This window comes from Ascaphus truei, chromosome 4 (assembly GCF_040206685.1).
Source record: "Ascaphus truei isolate aAscTru1 chromosome 4, aAscTru1.hap1, whole genome shotgun sequence".
Taxonomy (NCBI): domain Eukaryota; kingdom Metazoa; phylum Chordata; class Amphibia; order Anura; family Ascaphidae; genus Ascaphus; species Ascaphus truei.
This window is the reverse complement of record NC_134486.1, coordinates 271751626-271773522: the sequence shown is the minus strand read 5'-3', so window position 1 is coordinate 271773522 and position 21897 is coordinate 271751626. Positions and strand designations below refer to the sequence as shown.

The 21897-nt window shown below is 40.2% G+C and overlaps 1 protein-coding gene across 7 annotated transcripts in view; it reads right to left on the bottom strand.

Moving 5' to 3' along the window:
• Positions 1-11734, bottom strand: part of FUT9 (fucosyltransferase 9) — a 279848-nt gene extending 268114 nt beyond the window's left edge. For 4 of the 7 annotated variants that reach the window (XM_075597480.1, XM_075597479.1, XM_075597482.1 and 1 more), the window contains exons 1-2: positions 11528-11734; positions 4223-4380 (exon numbers count right to left, since the gene is read on the bottom strand). The gene's annotated coding sequence lies outside the window, so the exon portion shown is untranslated. Of the gene's footprint in view, positions 1-4222; positions 4381-10385; positions 10468-11527 lie in introns of all 7 variants that reach the window. The other 3 variants (XM_075597483.1, XM_075597485.1, XM_075597484.1) reach the window with 3 other exon arrangements.
• Between the last annotated feature and the right edge of the window lie 10163 nt (positions 11735-21897).

The window sequence follows — 21897 nt, the reverse complement described above, 5'->3', positions numbered from 1 at the left end:
TTCCTTCAAACCTTGTGGACACAAAATATCAAGATTTGTTTTCAAGTGAACTCCGGATTAAATCTTCATCTAATTCTGTTTCAGCGTGTTGTTCTGTCCCAGTTAGCTAGGATTTTAAAATTGTTACTATCAGATAGTGGCTTGGTGCAAAAAAAAAGTGAGAGGAAGTGGTTACAGCCACAGCACTAAACACAATATATTTTGAACATACAGTAAAATTAAAATGTAGGACAGCTTCCATGCAGATAGAATGTCAGTGGAAGACACATAACCAATTGAGTAACATTTTAGGACCTCGCTGTCCCTTCATTAGTCCACAACCCTTCAAGCATTTCTTTCCTGAAATTATTTGCCAACATGCAATAAAGTATATTACAATTAATTTTCATGTCATATGATAAAGCAATCTACAATGAAAAAAAAAACATTACAGGGGCCCTAAATGAGACTCCAACACTGGATGATGAGGCATTAAATTGACATACTGTATTTTGCAGCATTTTTGATACATGTATAATTACAAATAAATAAATCAATTACACATCAATGTATGAAATTATACTGTGCTGATTTTATTATTAGCATGTTATATGTAAAGTGGATACATGGAGCAATAAGGGGACTGAGGGAGGACTCGACTGCAATGTTACAATAACATGTATCCAGTTTACATTTCTACTTGTCATTCCTCTTCATTTCATTGTAGATAGATTACCAAATGAATAACTAGGTCTGAGATTATGAAAACTTTATCTAATAAAGAGGAACCTTGTTTAATGAAACCTGCATCAAATGTATCAAACACCCTTAATGTATCCTTCCATTTCTCACAGGCACCTGTGGTCAAAGCTTTAAATTGTAGAGATGAGCAATTTTTTTGTGTGCTTATTTTGATACTTAGCGGAACGGCCGGTTCCTTTGGTGCGCGGATTTCAGCGGGTTAATGTCAAAAAGGGTGTTTTGTGGATTTTGTATTATTAATATCAATAAACTCAACAGATTCCGCAACAAGTGGACAAGATATATATAATCCAATCTGTAGATTCAGCAATCTGTTCTTAAGAATCTGCCAACGGATTGCTGAATCTGTGGATTGGATTCTACAAATCCATCCACGGTTGTATTCAATGGCGGATTTTGATGAATCAGCGTGAATTGAAACCGGCCAAATCCGTTAGTGGATTTTACACCGCTAAACTGATTTTGGTGGCAACATCAGCAAAAATCTTGGAAACAAATTTGGGCAGATTCACCATCTCTAGTACTGAGAGATAGCGAGCAATGTTAACGCACCAGTATATGCATAATGTGGCATATGCTTTTTTGTACTGCCGATTAGCACTTTTTTTTACTGTAAATGTTTTTGTAAAAAAATTAAATATGTTGAAGTCTAAAGACTAATTGTATTCTATTGTGGGGAAAGAGCGTGTTGTGAATAAGGCAATTTAGTAACATTCAGTCTAAGCACTTGGGATAGGCCGAACTGTCAACATTCGTTTCCCGGAATTTCCCGGGTTTTCCATTCAAAATACGATCCGACGGTGTCAAAACCGCTGACGGATTGTTCTAGTTTCAATCCGTATGGATTTAATGCAAAACCACCAATGGATACAATTAGGGCGGATTTGTTAAGAATCTAATCCACGGACACCACAATCCGTTGTCGGATTGTTAAAAGGCTGGACACATACTGTATTATTAATCTGGCATTTTTCTATCAGTGATAGAAAAAAACAAAACAGAAAAGGGCTTATTACCCTTTTTGAGACTGTTCCGCAGACCAAAGGACCCAGCCAATCCGAGGCGGATCCAAATCTCCCCCAAAAAATTGCCTATCTCTACCGTGAATCAGACTAGGCACTTTGCTATTGTATTCTCTCTCACCTGGTCAGGACACATTCACAAGTCAAATAAAAATAGTATATTCTAAAATGTATTTAGTCTTTAAGGACGCCTAATGACAAATCATATTTGTAAAAATGAATAAAAAGGATCAGTGGTATTTTTCTATAAAAAGGAATTTGTAAAGATTTCAAGCAACTCAGCCTCAGTGTGTATCTAACGCATACTTTACTTTTTTACCCATTTTAATATAGGCAGCCCAATAATAACGGGTACAGTAAGCTGTCTAATGTAATACAGTGTCAAAAAGAATCATGCTTAGTAAAATTTGGACTTTAGGGATAATTTAAAAACTTTCAAATACTTAAATAGTTTTTTCTGACACTATTCTTGCTTCCATTTTATAATATACTTTACCTCATGCAGAAAAAACAGTGTTACATCACACTACAGGGCTTAATCTATAACAGAAGTGGCCAACTCCAGTCCTCAAGGGTTACCAACAGGTCAGGTTTTAAGGATATCCCTGTTTCAGCACATGCTGATTGAGCCACCTGTGCAGAAGTAGGGATATCCTTAAAACCTGACCTGTTGGTGGCCCTTGAGGACTGGAGTTGGCCATCCCGGTTCTATAAGATCCAATTGCGAGTGGCCAAAAATTCTTCAGACTTTATAGAACAAGTCCCTAAAAAATACTAATGTTTAAATCCTAACTATAAAACATGTAAGCAACAAGGTTGGTAATGATCCTAAATGATAATATACTGAAGTGTTCTGAAATTGATTTGATATTAAGATTCTCATTAACAACTATAATAAGCACACATTTCTAAATGTCAAGCAGTGCCAAACAGTATGTCTCCTGTGTATACATAGTACAACGATGGATACAAATCTGGAGTCTAAATGTCCACACATTTAAGCTGCAGATATCAGTATTCATAGTGCTTCCGAGACTTAAATTGATGCTTAACAGTGAGTTTCAGTAGCACTGTATTATTCACAATCTGCAAAGATGTAAATAAAATACATTACAATTATATTTGTTTTATACATGTTCTGTAAAAGGGTAAGAGGGGAAAGAGAGGGGAAAAGATTCATAGTATTTATTAAGCTGAATAGCACTGCATTTTTGTTACTTGTATACAGTAATTGTCATTAGTTTTCATTGCTGTATATTACAATGCATCACAATATATATTATATTTTGCCATTTACTAGAAAGCTTCTCATCACTCCACTTGTACAATTGTACAGTAATTCCAATGGGTGACTTTTTTCATGAAATCATAATTTAAAATATAAATACAGTATCTACAGGTTCAGCATCGTGGTATCTTTATAGTACTAGAATGTAATGGGTATTATAGACCTTACTCTGTAAATAGAACGAACAATCTCTTTGTGGAAATAATTCATATTAGCACAGTTTTAATTGAAGGCCTTCTATCCCATTGCACCTGCACAGTGAAATTGTTGTTTGTTTAAAAAAAAAAAATATATATATATATATATACAGTGGCTGCCGCCTTTAGCCTCGTGTGGCCGTTTCGGCGCAACTCTGAAAACCGCGGGCAGATGCAGTATTTGATGTGGCATGTTCCGGTATTTAAAGCCGCGGCCGCGTGCATTATATTAGCGCTGTCTCGGCATGAATGCGGCATGAACGTGGTGAAGTGCGTGGCATTCGAAAAAAATACCCAAACAAAATCGGAGATGTTGGAGAATAAAAGGGGCTGTGACAGTATATATATACATTTATTTTAATATATTTTTAAATATTGCCAATAATGATTTCAGAGTAAGCTGTGGAAAATATATTCAAAACAATCTCAGAATGCGGTAAGGATTTTTACAATTTTACAAATATTGTACACGTGCCAAATAAATTCATTATATATTCGGTTGAACAACAGATTATTATCTGCATATGATTATAAATAAAGCAGAAAATAGTTTACAATTGATGAATATAGAACCCTGACACTTCACAGAACAAACAATATGTACAAACCCAAAAGCGACATAAATTACTGCATGCCATCCATGTTTGTATTACAATATTTTAATCAATCAAAAATGGCACTACAAAAATGGAACAATTGAAAGTCTATAGGTGCCAATCCATTAGAATGTATGGCCACAGAAATACAGCAATGAAAAAAATAGAGGTGACAGAACTCAAATATGAAAAACTTACAGTTTTTTTTAAACTCCTTGCAAGGATGATGCACACACAAAAGGTGGTCTTTTTCAAAGCAGGGGCTGCATTTTTAATTTGTGCTAGACAACATGCAGATGACACATTTCTGGCAACTTGTGCCCTTCACCAGTTTTGTGAATAAACAAAATAGCATACCATCGTGCCTTATATACCCACCTGGCTTAAATCAGGATGAACGACATCTACGCCTAAGTGACTCCCAAGTGGTTCTGGGTTCAATCGGAAGTAAAACAGTATGTAACGCAGAGGCTGTCTGTGAATCAACAAGACGTGATGATGTCATCTGTTAAACGTTGCATTCCATATGTTTCCATCTGGAACACAAACAACATATACTTTAGAAAAAGAGAACAAACTCCCTATAGGGACAATGAAGATTAAGTGAGAGAGTAAAATATATCAAATAATCAGTGGATAGCAATAAGCTCCAATGTGGCCCCGGAAAATGCTAAAAAATTTATAGCCCAATTTGAAAGATGTTTTGTGTATGGAGACTGGGATTTCATGCTGCACTGCCTGTGTTGTAGAGATATATTGATGATGTGTTTCTCATATGACAGGGCAGCATGGAGTATCTTGTCAACTTTATTAATAATCTCAATCTGAAACATTCTCACGATTAAATTCACCATGAATGACAGTTACAATGTTATAGAGTATAGACTATTTGGATGTTAGGATTAGCAAAACTGGAACAAATTAGACATCTTTCGGAAATATACTGATATAAATAATCTATTGATCTCTAGTAGCTTCCATCCAAAAACGCTTTTGGTTGGATATTTTACCTCTTGGACAATTATTTTGGGTTAGGTGAATTGTCTCTGATCCTACCATTTTTGACAAACAATTGTATGAAATGGCTAATAGGTTCAGTAATACAATTGAAGATAAAGAGCTGTCTTGCGCTCAAGCTGCTTATCCGACACTGATTAACAGTGTGAGTCACTTGAAAAGGAGACAGGTTGAGTGTAAAAAGGACCAGGGTGGAGGTCAGAGCTAGATAAGAGTGTACTTACCAAAAAAGCTCACTTCAGACCTCGGTCCTAACTGCCCCTGTCATCCGATCCCAGCGTGCAGCCTTCAGTGTATACAGCAAGCAGAGAGAGAGATCCGGCGCCACAGCCAGTGACCAAACGGAGGCACTTCCGGTTTTGAATCTGAATTCTTTATTGATTGCACATAGGGACACACATGGACACAGGATACACCACAGTCTCCCCCTCAACGCGTTTCACGCTCAGAATAGCACCTCGTCTTGGAGTCCCTACGTGCAATCAATAAAGAATTCAGATTCAAAACCCTAAGTGCCTAACCCAAGTAACCCTAACCATTTGGTCACTGGCTGTGGCGCCGGATCAGTAATACAATTGGCCTACGATTGAAAAAAATATGACTAAAACAAAAAGTATAGATAGAGATGAATTGCTGCAATGAAGGGAGTACAGTAGGGATTCACACACCGGGATTCCATTTATATCTAAATTTACTAATGCTTCTAAATTTATGAGACACTATATTTTGAGACACTGGCGTATTTTGTCCAGTGACGCAACATTGTACAAATTATTTAAGGAGCCTCTGTTATTTGCCTACAACAGAGGAAAAAGCATTAAGGATCATTTAGTGAATGAACAAAACTAATTTAAGAGTGTGAGTACACAAAGCTTTTTAGTACACAAAAATTGAGTATCCATCCCTGTTTAAATTGCATCCATTATAATTCAGTGATAAGAGGTGCTACCTATAAACACCCTAGGACAGGATAGAATTATACGATCAAACTTTTCTTGACATGTAATTACAACTTTGTTATTTATCGCCTATGGTATTCCTGTGCCAAGGTACACGTTGGGAAAACAAGTAGATCTATTAAGAAGAGAATTACAGAACACAAATCTTCAATTAAACAGGCAAATCGGTCTATCCCTAAAGATTCCCCAGTGGTTAGGCATTTTTTAGAAGCTAAACATAATGTAAACTAATTACGTTTTCAATTTATTGATCATGTAACACCTCTTAGGAGGGGAGGAGATAGAGAGAACCTCCTCCTGAGGTGTGAGACTACAGTAAATGGATTCATGAATTGAACTGTTTAGCACCAAAAGGTATGAATGAGATTATGGGTTTTAAACCATTTTTGTAGAAATATTACATCTTTAGCTGCATTGTCAACTGGGACCATTTGCCACAGAGAACTCCCTAGCTAAGATCTTGATGTCCTTTATGAGTTTAATGACATTGTTGTCTGGAGTTAACATCTGTAATTATTTTGTATGAAAAGTATTTTTGTATATTTTGTAGGATTAGTCTTTGTCTAAATATTGACAGTCACTTATACTGTTTATGAGTCACTTTATGATGTTGCTATATTTACTCTCACTTAATCTGTGTTGTCCCTACAGGGAGTTTGTTTTCTTGTTATAAAGTATATGTTGCTTTTTGCATTCCAGATGGAAACATAAGGAATGCAACATTTAACAGATGACATCATCACACCTTGATTCACAGACAGCCTCAGTGTTACATACTTTTCATATCCGATTGAACCCGGAACCATTTGGGAGTCACCTAGGTGTAGATGTCGTTAATCCTGAATGTAACCAGTGGGGAATAAAATGGTATTTATGCACATACCTGATGAAGGACCGAGTGGCCATAAACATTGTATCAACTGCATATTTTCTTGCACAAATAAAAATGCAGCCCCTGCTTTGAAAAAGACTTCATTCTGTGTGATTATCTTCCTTGCAAGGAGTTTCGGAAAAACAGTGTGTATATTACAATATTTTTACATCTTTTGTGTTACTTGAGTACTGTAGTTTTGATATATGTGTAACATACTTGCATTATACCAATGCCCATACTGTGGTCACTCAGAAAGGAGTCAATATAGCTGTTGATTTTCACACACATACTGTATAGGGGTAGATCCTCAGAAGTGTGCTAAATAAGGGCAAATAACGTTACCTTACCTAATTAGGTAACAGACATTATTTTTCCTTCATATAACGGGGATCCTCAAAGCTAATTATATGTATTAAATAAAGTCTGCCTAGCAAAACCACCATCCTTATGTTACCTGTAGGAACGGGGAGGATCGTAGAGCTGAGACTCATTTTCCAATATACTGCACATGCGCATTGGTCAATGTTTAAGGTGTGTTATTAAGGCAGCGCTATTAACTGAGATTTTAATGTGCGTTATCAAAAGCTAATACAAATCTTGTTACAATATTGCAAAATTGATCATTTTTACACTTATTACATTGTTCACTTAATTATATGGTATATAATATAATAATAAGTATTAAGTATGGGCATACAATAATGTATATCCATACATGCCAATTCCAAAGTGCGGGGAAACAGCCTCAGGCGAAGAGAATTCTGCTTGTGAAGTCAACACGGTGAGACGCGGAACAGAATCCCTATTGATGCACTCACTTAGGATAGACCTCAAAAAATAAAAAAGTTTTATTGATATTCATGAAGAAACACAGACTGATTCAAACCTGATAATAACGCATGTTTTGCCACAGCTAATCCTGGTGTGCTGTCTAAAAGGCCTCTATTATACCCTATTTGATCACTGAGATATTAATTCAGATAGTGATCTAGGTATTGGGGGCCAGATATGGTGTAACTCTGATGTTAATAATGGGGTCAAGGTCAGACCCCTGGGAGAAGGCACTTGTATGTATGAATATACATGGAGTTGAAGTGGTCAAAGATGTCTAGTGATGTAATGCAGAATAATTTCTGCTTACTTATGTATATATATACCACATAAAGAGTGGCTGCACAGCTGACTTTCAGTAACTGCAGCTGACGTTTTGCTGCTATTTCCTGTGCCTATTAGTAACTCTATTTTGAGATCATATGGTTTACCCTGCTGAAGATAAGCATAGGGCAGTTGGACTATATGTCGCTACTTCAAATCTCCAATCATAAAAATTAGCCAAGTGCTATATTCACTTAATATTGTTCGTGAATAGTACTATTTTCTTCCCATTACGGAAAGCATGTGAAACTGGGTACCTGCAGACATCGTCAGAGATCCCTTTCCAGGTAAGAGCTCTATCTCCAAATCCTAGCGCTAGCTAGTGGGATCCACATATGGCCCACATCTTGGTTTAACTAGCAGCTAAGAGACACACACCACGCTGTGAAGGAAAATAGACCGAGCTACTGCTAGCTGGTCGCGCTAATGACGTCACACAGGACGTCGCACCCGACACGTGTTCCTAGCTTGTGTCTCTTAGCTGCTAGTTAAACCAAGATGAGCTACTATGCGAAATGTAGTACTGTATTTTGTACTGATCCAGTTGTGTAAAACAATTCCAGTCAGAAATCTGTAATGCATATTAGAACAGTTGGTGAAATAAATAAGATATGTTGGAAGTACATATGTTAACCCATTTGCAGCCCAAGAGGCCAGCACACATTACAGAGCGATATAATAATGTGGGTTGTTGGCACCTCTGGTAGAATAGGGGTTATGTTTTCTTCCCCTTATAGCTGTTAACACCCAATGTTAGTGCCTGATGCTCTTTAGTTCCCCATGCTATATACCTGGAGTGGACAGATCCTGTCCTCAACACCTCCCAACCCCCGCCCCCCAACAGGTCAGGTTTTCAAGATATCCCTGCTTCAGCACAGCTGGCTCAATCAGTGGCTCAGATATCCTGAAAATCTGATCTGTTGGGGGCCCTTGAGGACTTGAGTTTGCCAATCCCGGTATATACTATTACAGTCTTTATTCTTATATGCTTCACCATTCATAGGATAAAACTAAAGAGGCAATTCAATATGCACCAAAGCAGCTGATCCTTCAAAGTCAATGGTTTTGTGTAATTACGTACCGACAAAGTGACATTTTGTTTCCTAAAAAAGCCTCTGGTAAAATGCCCTCCTTGGTCTTGAAAAGTTATATATATATATATATATATATATATATATATATATATATATATATATATATATATATATATATATATATATATATCCGATTTACATTTATTTTTGTCCATCAATATATGTCACAATTTAAAAGAAATGGCTTAATTGCCAAAGCTACAACACTACAATAAGTTCTTCTATAGTGTACACACAATTAGGGAGTGGTTATTTTTCCAAATGTTCCAGTTTATGTGTCCTAAACATGCAAGAAAAGAACGGGCAAAGTAATCACTGAAGAAAAATGAGCAATGTGGTATTCGGTGTTAAACTATAGTAAATACTGAACTTTGGGCTCACGTCAAGAAACTGAATACTTACAATTTTGGTCTGGAAATTACTGAATAAATTGGTACGGTATTAGAAAGTACTATGGATATTGTATCTGATTACACAGTTAAACAAGAAGAGGAACATCTTTAGAAATAATTTCCCAGAAGGTTGTGCTGTCTGCATGTTATTGGGTCAGGGAGGGAGAGCTTCTTTTCAGAATGAATTCCCTTCTCTTAATAAAAATGTGTGAAAGAAAATGTTTAATTCACATGTAGCGGTAATCAGTACCAACAAGTACAATCACACTTTCACAGGAAGTCAGAGTGAACAAAGGAGTCATTTAAGGATGATCCAAAATTCTTGGCTGCAAGATAAAGCTAAAAATGGACTGTTATATTATAGTTGCAAAATAATGTATTGTATGCTCTTTTTTGCAATCAACAGCTCCTTAGTATTTTCTGACTGTACTTTACAGCATCAAAACATATTATGTCCTGCTCGCTTTGTAGCCACAAGCTGCTTAATACTACAAGGACATTTATTTATCATTCTGCATCAGCTTTACCATAAGAAATATTCCCCAGTAAATTCATTTTGTAATCGCTGAGCATTGGAGAACATTTTTTCAGTCCAGAATTGGTGATCCCTAAAACTGCCCTTTGTGTGCACTGCTCATCTCACCCACTCATCTTTGACTGACCATCAATGAATTTGCAGAGATACATCCTCTTAATCTATAGGCTGCATCCAAGAAGGTGTAAGACATGTTTACAAAAATGTACAAAAAAACTAAGGCAGGAATGAATGAGATATTCAAATTAAGATTTCATCCTTCAAATCATTGTATCAAGGCTTCCATTATATTATTTGAGAAATAAGGAACCGTATACAGTGGGTTACTAGAGACTGTTTCCCACATCCTCCTTTAGAGGCTGTTGAATCCTAAAAGAAGATAATTTGATGCTGGCCCACTGCTAACACGGAGTGAAGTCTCTACAATAGAGGTCATGTTCCCATACATAGATCAGACATGTCCTGCTGTCAGGTTGCAAGGATCAACCATGAAATGAAAAGGAAATGTAAAATACCTTTTAACTTGTGCATGGCAACCCATGGCAAGAATAGAAAATAAATGGCAAAGCATGTGGGAATATTTCTGCGTGAAAGATTCTGAATGAAAAAAAAAGAAGAAGAGGGATTTGTAAAGAAATACGTAGTCAGGCACAATCTAAAATGAGATTATTTGTAGCATTTTAGCTTTGTTTGCTGCCTATCAAAACCCCCAGCTCTAAGGGATCTGCGCCACAATTACAACGCGTTGTACATGGTATAAAGTCTACTTAACCTGCTGCATTGCTGGCCCCTCTAGCTGTGAAGGGGTTATCCCCATAGTTCGATAAATTGCTCCTGATATGATAAAGTATCGATACACAGTATTATCAAATTGATCTAGATCCCAGTTAAAGTGTATGCAATCAATGACCGGGGGAACTTTTTACTTCCCTCCCAGCCCTGAGATCACTAATATAAAAGAGCTAGGACCACCTTATTCACAACCTCTTATAGCAAATCGACCCCCTATAATCACACAACCCGATTAACGAATCAGAGAACCAGACTGGATCAGGAATAGAATGCACAGGACCAGCAGCCTCTGATGTACGAATGGGGAGAAATCCCAACTGCCCAGGGGACCCGTGACACCCACATATGGATGCAGTCTTTCCCCCCTGAAAACCCAACTGCAATATGTCTCTGCTGCGTTGATCTTGGCATTGAAGATAGCAAGTGGTCTGCTAGCAGTGAGATCTGAACCCCGATCTCCCCTCCACCACCTCAAAAAAAAAACAAACAGGTGGAATTGGGAGATGAATATTTATCCCATTCAGCAGCACCCAGAATCGAGACTGCAAATAAAATAAAATAAAAGGTCGGTGGACGTGGAGCATGGGGGGGGGGGGGGGGAGGGATGAGCATTAACCTTGTTCCCATTAAATATGTAGGGTCATAGTGAAGGAGTCTCTTCATAAACAATTCCCATTGCGCCCTAATGGGAGTTGCAAGGCATTCAGTGCCTTGCAGATCCCCCCGGGCAGAGATGGCATTTAAAAACAACAAAATAAGATCCATGGCAAATGAAGATCAGGTGCATCGCATGAGCATGACATTGAAACGAAGCACAGAAGATGCAGCCGATATAAATTGTATAGGAGCGTTGCCTCACGCTTACCACTGGGGCTGGAGATGGAGATTTGCCTTTGGGATGATGACCGCAGACGAGTCCCGTTTACACGCTCGGTGCGGTGCAGCGAGGCTGAGCGCTCCCGTATCTCGGCGCTGCCTCCATCTCTCCCTGATCCAGCAATGAGACAATGCAACCCCGGTCAGCCGAGGGGATGGAACGCGGGACCAGGAGGAGGCGCGAGGGATGGAGGGAGGCGTGGGCGCGCGCAGTGCAAGTGGATGGAATCACTGTGTGCGCGCGCCAGCCCCCCCCCCCCCCCCCCCCCCCAACAAGAGTCCATGGACCGCGCGCGCACACCAATGGCCAAGGGGTTCACAAGGCGCTCGCTGAGCTGAGTGAAGATTGCTGCGCTCTATGAACTGTTCATTGCAAAGCTCAATTGGTCGACCCGATAACCCAAAAACGTGGGTGATAGTGCAGCTTATAGGGAGCAGTGTTGTTATGTCTACCGAAATTTCAGGAGACCTACAATGGCAGTGATTAAATGTTTGCGTGAAATTGATTTTTGGGGGTTATTATTTTAAGGACGTGCATGTCTAGATGGCCATTGGGAAGGTTTCCTGTCCTTAGCTCGTGAATGCAAAAAGGGAGAGCGATATATTAATGTGGACGTTTGGACGAAAACAAAAATGACAGTACGACTAACAACAATTATGAATAAAAAGTAAAATGATATCAGTGTCTATGTTTCATTAAAAAAAAAAAACCCTGTTCTTGCTAGGATCCTAAATCATTATATGGGCATAAAATATGTACCACTCATGCTAGAGGGAGCTACTTCCCAGCAATCCCTACAGAAGTCCCATATCCTATACAATTAAACCCCCACACACAAAACTTTCTGTGTAATACTATAGATACAGCTGGTCTTACAGCAGCCACACAAACATGTAGTGTACCTGCTAAATAGGTACAGTTGGAGATTGATAAATCCTGTAGTTTTTATATAAAGTGTTATAAATAGTTGTTTGCTGTTGAGATTATGCCAAGTGAATTAGTTGTATACCTCTTAAACTCAGCGTACAAAGCATCAAAATACAAATGTGCTTAGTGTGAGGTTAGGGTCACACATATTAATATACGATTTCGGAGGATGAATTATGAGAGGAATTTTTATGGGAAATGTAAACGCTTGTATGGCTGATCACTACTATTTTCTTCTTTTTCTTTACATAGATTATACATGACCTCTAATCTTTCTTAACATTGAGCCAGAGCAAAAAGAAAATGTGTGTATCAACGCAAAAATATCAACTTGACGTGTTGGTTCGTAATTTAAATAGTAATCGATTCAATGGCATACAGATGCAGCGGCCGTTATTCAAACATTTACCTGGGTAAATGTTGTGTTATGCCGCGTGGTGTTGCGAGATGCTCCGTTGCAGACATAATGGCCCATCGGATTAACACAGCAGGGGTCCCTACAGGGCCATCTTAACAGCATTATAGGACCCCGGGCGAGCAAATGTATAGGTTTGTCAAACACTGGTTATAGTAGTACAGTATACCCATATAATAAGGGCATAAGCTACTATAGCAGTCAATGGTCACCCTAATACAAAAGCCTGAATGTCCAAAATACACAATAATAAAACAGACATAACAAGCACCTAAACACTCAAACTGTAAAATGAAAAGCAATAGGCAATCAATCAATTAGGATATAGTTCAGTCCGCGCTCTGGCTCTTTAAGGGTGTGGAATGTTGATTTGGTATACGAAACGCGCCGCGACTTGTGTTGCTGGCCCATATCTTTGTGACAGCCAGTATACACACAAGTGTATCGATTCCGATCACGATAACAATAACCTAAACGGACAGTCGTCCCAAGGACAGCTGCAGAGGGCTTCTTTTCCTGCGCATGCGCGCTACGCTTTCAGCCACGTTTACACTTGTGGAGGTCTGACAGCGCTACGGAGACAGCCCCAGCGCGCGGGACTGATTTCTGAGGACTGATACTGCCCCTGCACACCTCATGTGATGCCCCACCATAGAAGTTATCGTCGAGATCGGGGAATATTAAAGTTTTTATTCATGTAAGTTGTTGCTATCTTATCTTGTTGGTAATACACTTTATATCTCTTATCTTTGTGCGCTCTTGTGTTTCTCTTTTTTCGCAATCAATCAATTACCTAAATAAAACCACTAGCCAACCAATCAATTAAGGAATCACACCACTAGCCCAAAAAATAAATTTAATAGCTAAAAGAACTAACCAACACAACAATTAATTAATACAACCAGTAGACAACACCAATTTAAACCAGTAGCCAACAAAATACATAATTAAATAAAAAATGCAAAACAATCTGAAAAAAAAATTCAAGCCATCACAATTCTAAACAATTTAATCTAAACAATTAAAATACATAGAAAATATAACAGTCAATAGAAGAAAGGTATTTTCCAAAAAGTTAATTGGCTATTATTGAATTCATCTGTACCCTAAACAGGCACATATTAATACATTAGCAGTCAATGGGCAATGAAAAACATAAAAAAAAGAAAAATCCAATGAAAAAACCTGTAAAAATAAAAGTACATACATTCAATATTTCTCTTACCTTTAGAAGCGTTGGCCCTCCGAATCCCAGGGAATCAGGAAGCTCTGGTCCGCTGACGACACGAAACACAATCCAACGGCATCCACAGTGAAGATCCTAGCCAGGTAACAAAATTCTTCTTTCTTTATCTGTGTCTATTTCTTTAATTTATTTATCTTCTGTCTTCATCTGTCAATCCAATAGCCACATGTTAAATCCACGATGTTGACATGTCAGCTTCTTGAGCTCAAATGAGCCTTCACTGCCTTAAATATGGCCTGTGACATCACATTTGATTGGCAAATGGTTCTCACGCCTGTGATTGGCTGTAAGAATCATGTGTCATTTTTTTTGGTGACGTCATGTAATAAAAAGATCACTTGTGAGCACATTCACATATCTTAGACAGGTCTACAAACCTGCCTTTCAACCATTATCACCTAGCATACAGTGCTTCCATCGCAGCAAGGGATTCTGGGAAATGACATGCAAATGAGCACACAATGTGTTACCTTTTGCCTGAAATATCCATTCACATGGAGCCCATATAAGCTACATATAAACCTACCCAGCCTAGAAATAATGCATAGCAAGTATAAACCAACCTCACACTGATGAGACCATTATGGTTGAAACATGTCTGTAAGTGGTTTGACTTGCTTTGCTAGTCCCATGCTGTGCTTAAAAGCTGTGTAAACAGTGATGCATTTGCTTATACTGTATGGGCTCCTTGTGAATAAATATTCCAGGCAAAAGGTGACACATTGTGTGCTAATTTGCATGTAATTTCCCAGAATCCCTTGCTGCGGTGGAAGCACTGTATGCTAGGTGATAATGGATGAAAGGCAGGGTTGCAGATCTGTCTAAGACATGTAAATGTGCTCACAAGTGATATTCTTTATTGGCTATATGCTAACGGTGGAGGTTTTTGTTGCCTTTTCACCCACCATAACTTAAAATGTGTTTGTGTATATATATATATATATATATATATATATATATATGTATCAGTACCGTGTTAGCCGAGCTTCAATAATCAAAAAATAAATAGATGATACCGTTCTGTGGCTAACGAAATGCTTTTATTTGTGCGAGCTTTCGAGATACACTGATCTCTTCTTCCGGCGATGTTACAATGAATGAAGCAAGCAAAAGGTGTACTTAAAAACAGTGTCTCTTGGAATGTTATCTGTGCTAGTCCTTCCCCCGGTGTGGATGTGTTTATAAATAATGGCTCAATGGCAGGGAGGACCATTACAACATAGTGTGTGAGAAACCCCATGTCTGCATTAAGTCCACTTGTTTTTGTGTCAAAGAGTCTTATCATTCTGAGCTCAAATGTTTTCCGTTCTTGGGTGCGTTTGAACATTCCATTGAGGATTTTGATTTTTAAATCATTTATGGAATGATCTGGTAGTGAGAAATGATGTCCCACTGGTGAGCAGTATCTTCCTTCTTCGTGGTGTCACCTGCTCTTGCACCCATCCATGACCCTGCTCTTCTGGGAACCCGGTGCAGGCGCTCTTGCCGGCGCTGTTACATTGGGATTGACAAATCTTATATGGATTCAACCCGGACTTTCTCCTTTTGAAGTTTCCATGATCAAACACATTGGAAAAATCTGGTACCACACACCAATACCCTCTTCTATCTCCGGGTGCAGGGTCAATACGAAAAAAAACACGGATCGCTACTTAACTTTTTTTGTTATCGCACGCTTCCACACACGAGCGTCAGGTGAAAATTTGTAAAAATCATATTTCAAAATGAAATATTCATACATGTCGGCAACAGTCGCCAGCATTAATTGCAGAACAAATTAAAAATGCATAACTACAGTCAGGTCTTTTATAAGTCTGTGTTGTGCACATTATGTAGGTACAGTGTGTCCACTGCAAGTCCAGCCAGCAATTGTGCAGGAATAAAAATGTAGAGAAAAGCACACAGCATTATACAGCATTGACTTTTACAGGTTTTTTTTTTATTAAGAAACGCCTAAATTTGATAACGTCTTCAAGTAACAAGGTCAATTCACAACGGACCACTGTGGTAGACATGGTTTATATCTGTTTTTTTAAACACCTGCAAGTCGACACAGTGGCACAAGTACTGTACACATTACAATTCATTACAATTCCTGAATTTCTGCCACCGGGCGGATACACGAAGAATTGCACCCAAAGAAATCCGAAACCATTAAATTAAACAGACCAACCGTGGATCAACCGCGGGTGCCGGGCGGCGTGAATGCTGCATGAACGCGGGAATGCAAAATTAATACTGCGTGGAATACAGCAGACCCGACGACAACGGCTCTGTGATTTCTTCGAATAACGGCTGCTACAGCTGTGCATAGAGGCCCTTTGAAGGAATCCCTGTGACATACCAGATAAGATCTAAAACTCTACTACTATGCCTAAAGACTGTTTTGTTTGCACACAATAGGACATGTTTTGGGGCTGACAATCAGCTTAGCTTAGATAGGGCTGAAGTAGTGAGTTAGTTTCCCTAAAGGGGATAGGTGTTGATTTTATGGTTTGTTTTGCTTAAAGGGGTAATAGCCCAAATGTTTTAGTTGTTTATGTGAAAATAAAATCACGAATTAAGATGGTTGACCTAGAAATGCATGTGTAGCCTCGTATCTAACCTCACCTACAGGCCGCACAATCACACACACACACACACACACACACACACACACACACACACACACACACACACACACACACACACACACACACACACACACACACACACACACACACACACACACACATACACACACAGAGAGAGAGAGAGACACACATAATTCACATTTACTTTAAATATAGCAGTAAAAATAGCTAAAACAGGAGGTGTGTGCCTTCTAAGTCAAACTTCTTTGTGTTTTGTCACTGAAATTGCGTTTTGATTTTTTATTAAAAATATCACCATCACATACAATTTCTGTAACAAAACAGTGACAAAAGACAAAGAAGTTTCACTTAAAATGCTCGCGCTCAGCAGACACTTTTTTTAAACAAAGGACCTTCCTCGAGCGCTTTTGAGTTCACTCAAAGGTACTTATTACTTCACTTTCTAATATCCAACCATTCATTCATTGGGGATATCCATTACTATTCTCTCTACACCGGTCTTCTATCTTCTGGAATGGAGACATTCTGAAAAGATCCCCATAGAAGACAAGGAAAATATGCAAACATTGTAGAGGAAATCTCATAATTGTGCTGCATATTCAAAAATGGTAAATAAAATGTATTATAAATGAAAAGAAAGAAAGGCACTACACAAAATGGTGAACTTTTTATCTGAGGGCTGCTGCAGGCTCAAGCAGTTATGTCATGTTTAATACACCCATGACTTTTCACCTCACCATACATTTTGACTTAAGTAAACTCTGACACGTTTACTTTTGGTTCTTTATTTACTGCATATTTTATTTCATTATTTCAGTTGAATTTTATTTTTAAATACTGTACTTGCTGCAAATGCTCTGTAGTGGAACCCATTACATTATATTAAAATATGCAGGAATGTAAACCAAAATACAGTAATATAAAGATATTACAAATGGGAAATATCTATCAGCTAAGCTGGATCATGCTAAAACTCTGGATACAGATAAATGTATTTATGATTCTGCATTTCACAATATTTGTATGCTACTTTAAGCAAAATAAGAAATGGTTAGAAATGGCAATATTTCTGGAACAGCTGAAATATATATGAAAATAATTAATGTCTCTATTTTAATGAATTTTGTGATGATGTAGAAAACCGTAAATGAAACATGAATCAACAACACTTTACTGGTTGTAAGCTCTTAATACAATAATTTGATCTAGTCTATTCCTCATACAAAAAATAACTGTCAGTAGATTGTCAACTGTATTATTGTAGCTAACCCACTGGGTTAGGATAATGGAATCACATTAGAAAGATAGGGCTAAGAAATTGCATGACTGAAATGGATGATTGTCTGACTAGATGATTTTAGTCTTCATGTGAAATTAATGGTAACATCATAATGGACATACATAGTTTTACATTTTTGCAATCCAATAATCTTGGTACAGATTGATGAACGAGAATTTTTTCTTTGTAGATATTGTTACAAATGCTTGGGAAACTCGAAAAAATTGTAAGAGATTAAAAAAAGGAAAAAATAAATAGACACGAGTGTTAAAAAATAAATATGTGAGTCAATGAAAAGTAAAGAATTCACACTTTCACTACCTGGTATACAGGGCCGCCAACAGATATCATGGGGCCCGGGACAAATGAAAAGAGCAGCCCCCCCCCCAAACCCATAGCCCACCCCCCCCCCGAACCCATAGCGCACCCCCCCCCCCTGAACCCATAGCACACCTACCACGAAAAAATATATTTTAGCGCGCAACTTTTACTTAACTGTTTTCTTATTGTGATACAGAAAAAAACATTACAATGCAACCTGTTTATTTTTATATTTTCAACAAAAGACATGTGACTGCCTGCCTGGGTGAGTGGGTGGGTGAATGACAATGACTGGGTGGGTGAATGACAGTGGGTGGGTGAATGACGGTTGGTGGGTGAATGACGGTGGGTGGGTGAATGACGGAGGGTGGGTGAATGACAGTGGGTGGGTGGGCGAATGACAATGGGTGGGCGAATGACAGTGGGTGAATGACGATGGGTGGGTGAATGACGATGGGTGGGTGGGTGAATGATGGTTGAATGACGGTTGAATGACGGTTGAATGACGGTTTAATGACGGTGGGTAAGTGGGTGGATGGGTGAATGACGGTGGTGGGTAGGTGAATGACAGTGGGTTGGTGGGTGAATGACAGTGGGTGGGTGGGCGAATGACAGTGGGTGGGCGAATGACAGTGGGTGAGTGAATGACGGTGGGTGGGTGGATGGGTGAATGACGGTGGGTGAATGAGGGTGGGTGGGAGGATGGGTGGATGGGTGGGTGAATGAGGGTGGGTGGGAGGGTGGGTGGTGGGTGAATGACAGTGGGTGGGTGAATGACAGTGTGTGGGTTAATGACGGTGGGTGAATGACGGTGGGTGGGTGAATGACGGTGGGTGGGTGAATGACGGTGGGTGGGTGAATTGGGTGAATGACGGTGGGTGGGTGAATGACGGTGGGTTGAATGATGGTGGATGGGTGGGTGAATGACGGTGGGTGGGTGCATGAATGACAGTGGGTGGGTGGGTGAATGACTGTGGGTGGGTGAATGTTGAATGTGTGTGGGTGAATGACGGTGGGTGGGTGGAAGACAGTGACTGGGTGGGAGACAGTGACTGGGTGACTGGGAAACAGTGACTGGGTGGGTGGGTGAATGACAGTGGGTGGGTGGGTGAGTGGGTGGGTGGGTGAATGACAGTGACTGGGTGGGTGGGTGGTTAGACAGTGACTGGGTGACAGTGACTGGGTGGGTGAATGACAGTGACTGGATGGGAGACAGTGACTGGGTGGGTTGGAGACAGTGACTGGGTGACAGTGACTGGGTGGGTGGGAGACAGTGACTGGTGGGTGGGAGACAGTGACTGGGTGACAATGACTTGCTGGGTGGGAGACAGTGACTGGGTGGGTGGGAGACAGTGACTGGGTGGGAGACAGTGACTGGGTGGGTGGTGAATGACAGTGACTGGGTGGGTGGGAGACAGTGACTGGGTGGGTGACAGTGACTAGGTGGGGGACAGTGACTGGGTGGGTGACAGTCAGTGATTGGGTGGGTGACGGTGACAGTGGGTGATGGTGACTGGGTGGGGTGACTTACCTTGACCGGGTGGGTGCAGCTTGCCGCCGGACGCTTCCTCCTCCTGCCCCTGATATCCCCGCGGCAGCTGCCCGGGACAGGAGGTGGGCTTGGGGGAGGGGGCGTGGGAGGTGGGCTCGGGCGAGGCCACAGGAGGTGGGCTCGGGGGGCACGCAGAAAGCTGACCGCGTGGGAAAGCAGGCCGCAGGAGGAGCTGTTACTTCCCCCTCCGTTCCATGTTGGGAGCGGATGGGGGGAGGGGGGTAACTTTTTTATTTTATTTTTTATTTAATTATCTGGCGCCCGGGCACGCAGGGGGCCCGGGCGGCCGGGCCCCCCTGACCCACAGGGCCCGGGACGCCATTGCCCTTTGTCCCCCGCTGTTGGCAGCCCTGCTGGTACCTGAATAAAAGCAGTAGATTTAATTATGTTTTTAATATTTTAGATGCGCAGTAGCTTATCAATAGTTAAGGTTTGATTGAGACTTCCATTATAACCTGTATATGTGTCCCAAGTATAGTGCTACAGTACAAAAACAATTGTTGACCAATATATAAATGAACACAAAACAAAAAAAGAATCCTTAAAGGAGCACACAAGTATATCCAAAAAGTAAGCTTACTTTTTGGATATACTTGTGTGCTCCTTTAAGGATTCTTTTTTTGGTTTGTGTTCTTATGATTCTTTTCCTTGGATCACCGCTGGCTTCCTTTATATAATTGGTATATATGCCAGCTTCATGAGCATCTGTTCATTATTTTAGGTGTGCATGCGGTAGTCTGTGTGTCTCAATATATAAATGACTAAAGACTGGTGATAGAATAAAGATCAGCTGGATGCGTCTGGTCACCGATGGCTAGCAGCCTTATCGAATTACAACTTTACCCTGAAGTATAAACCTGGTCCCCTAAACATTGGTGCCGATGCTCTATCTCAACGACCAGGACTAAGTGCTTCCCCCGATGATGATCAATGGGAAGATATTCCAGGGCCAGGGCGAGCTATGTGCTGTACCGCTGTCATTATTGATGACCAAGTGGCCTTTTCGGAACTACAGGTAGTAGATTCCTTAGGATGCCACTCGCAGGCTATCCCCACCGCTTACTGAGACCCAAAGGGGATGAATATAACCCATGATAAAGTGATACGTTGGAAGGATCTGGTGGACAACCAAAGAAGGAACCCTGTAATCTGCATCATCCGGCAGTTCAAAATCGACAACTGCTAACTCTATTGGGTGGTGCCATATCACATCCACCCAGATAGAAGACAACTGGTCCTACCTCGGAACTTGCAGCTTATGGTATGGAGGTCCTTACATGACGAACATGGACATCTCGGTTTGGATAAGACCTTTGGGTTGGTTCGAGACAGCTTCTTCTGGCCGAAGATGTGAGAATCGGTGGAACAACATTGCTGCCGATGTTCTAGGTGCATCCAGCGCAAGACTCTCCCGAGCAGCACACTTGGCCCATCTGAAGAGTTCAGGCCCCATGGACTGAGTGAGCATGGACTTCCTGTGCATTGAACCTGATACCCGGGGATTATGCAACGTGTTGGTCATCACGGACCATTACACATTGTATGCCCAGGCCTTTCCAACTAAAGACCAAAAGGCCATCACGGTAGCAAAAATCCTGTGGGAACAGTATTTTGTGTACTATGGTCTTCCAAATCGTCTTCACTCCGATCAAGGCCGGGATTTCGAGAGCACTTTGATTCGGGAATTGCTCAAGATGCTGAATATTACTAAATCCCGGACGACTCCATACCATCCTGAAGAAGAAGCATTGCCAGAACGGTTCAACAGGACACTGTTGGACATGCTAGGAACCCTGAAGGGTGCTCAGAAGACCGAATGGAGCCAACACGTGGAGGCCTTGGTACATGCGTATAACTGTACCCGCCACGAGTAAACTGGATTCTCCCCATACTACTTTATGTTTGGGCGAGAATCTAGACTGCCAATGGATGTACGTCTTCGGGTTTCGACGGATGGGATACACAATGCCACCCATTTTAAATATGTGCAAAGACTTCAGGCCAATCTGCAACAGGCTTACCAA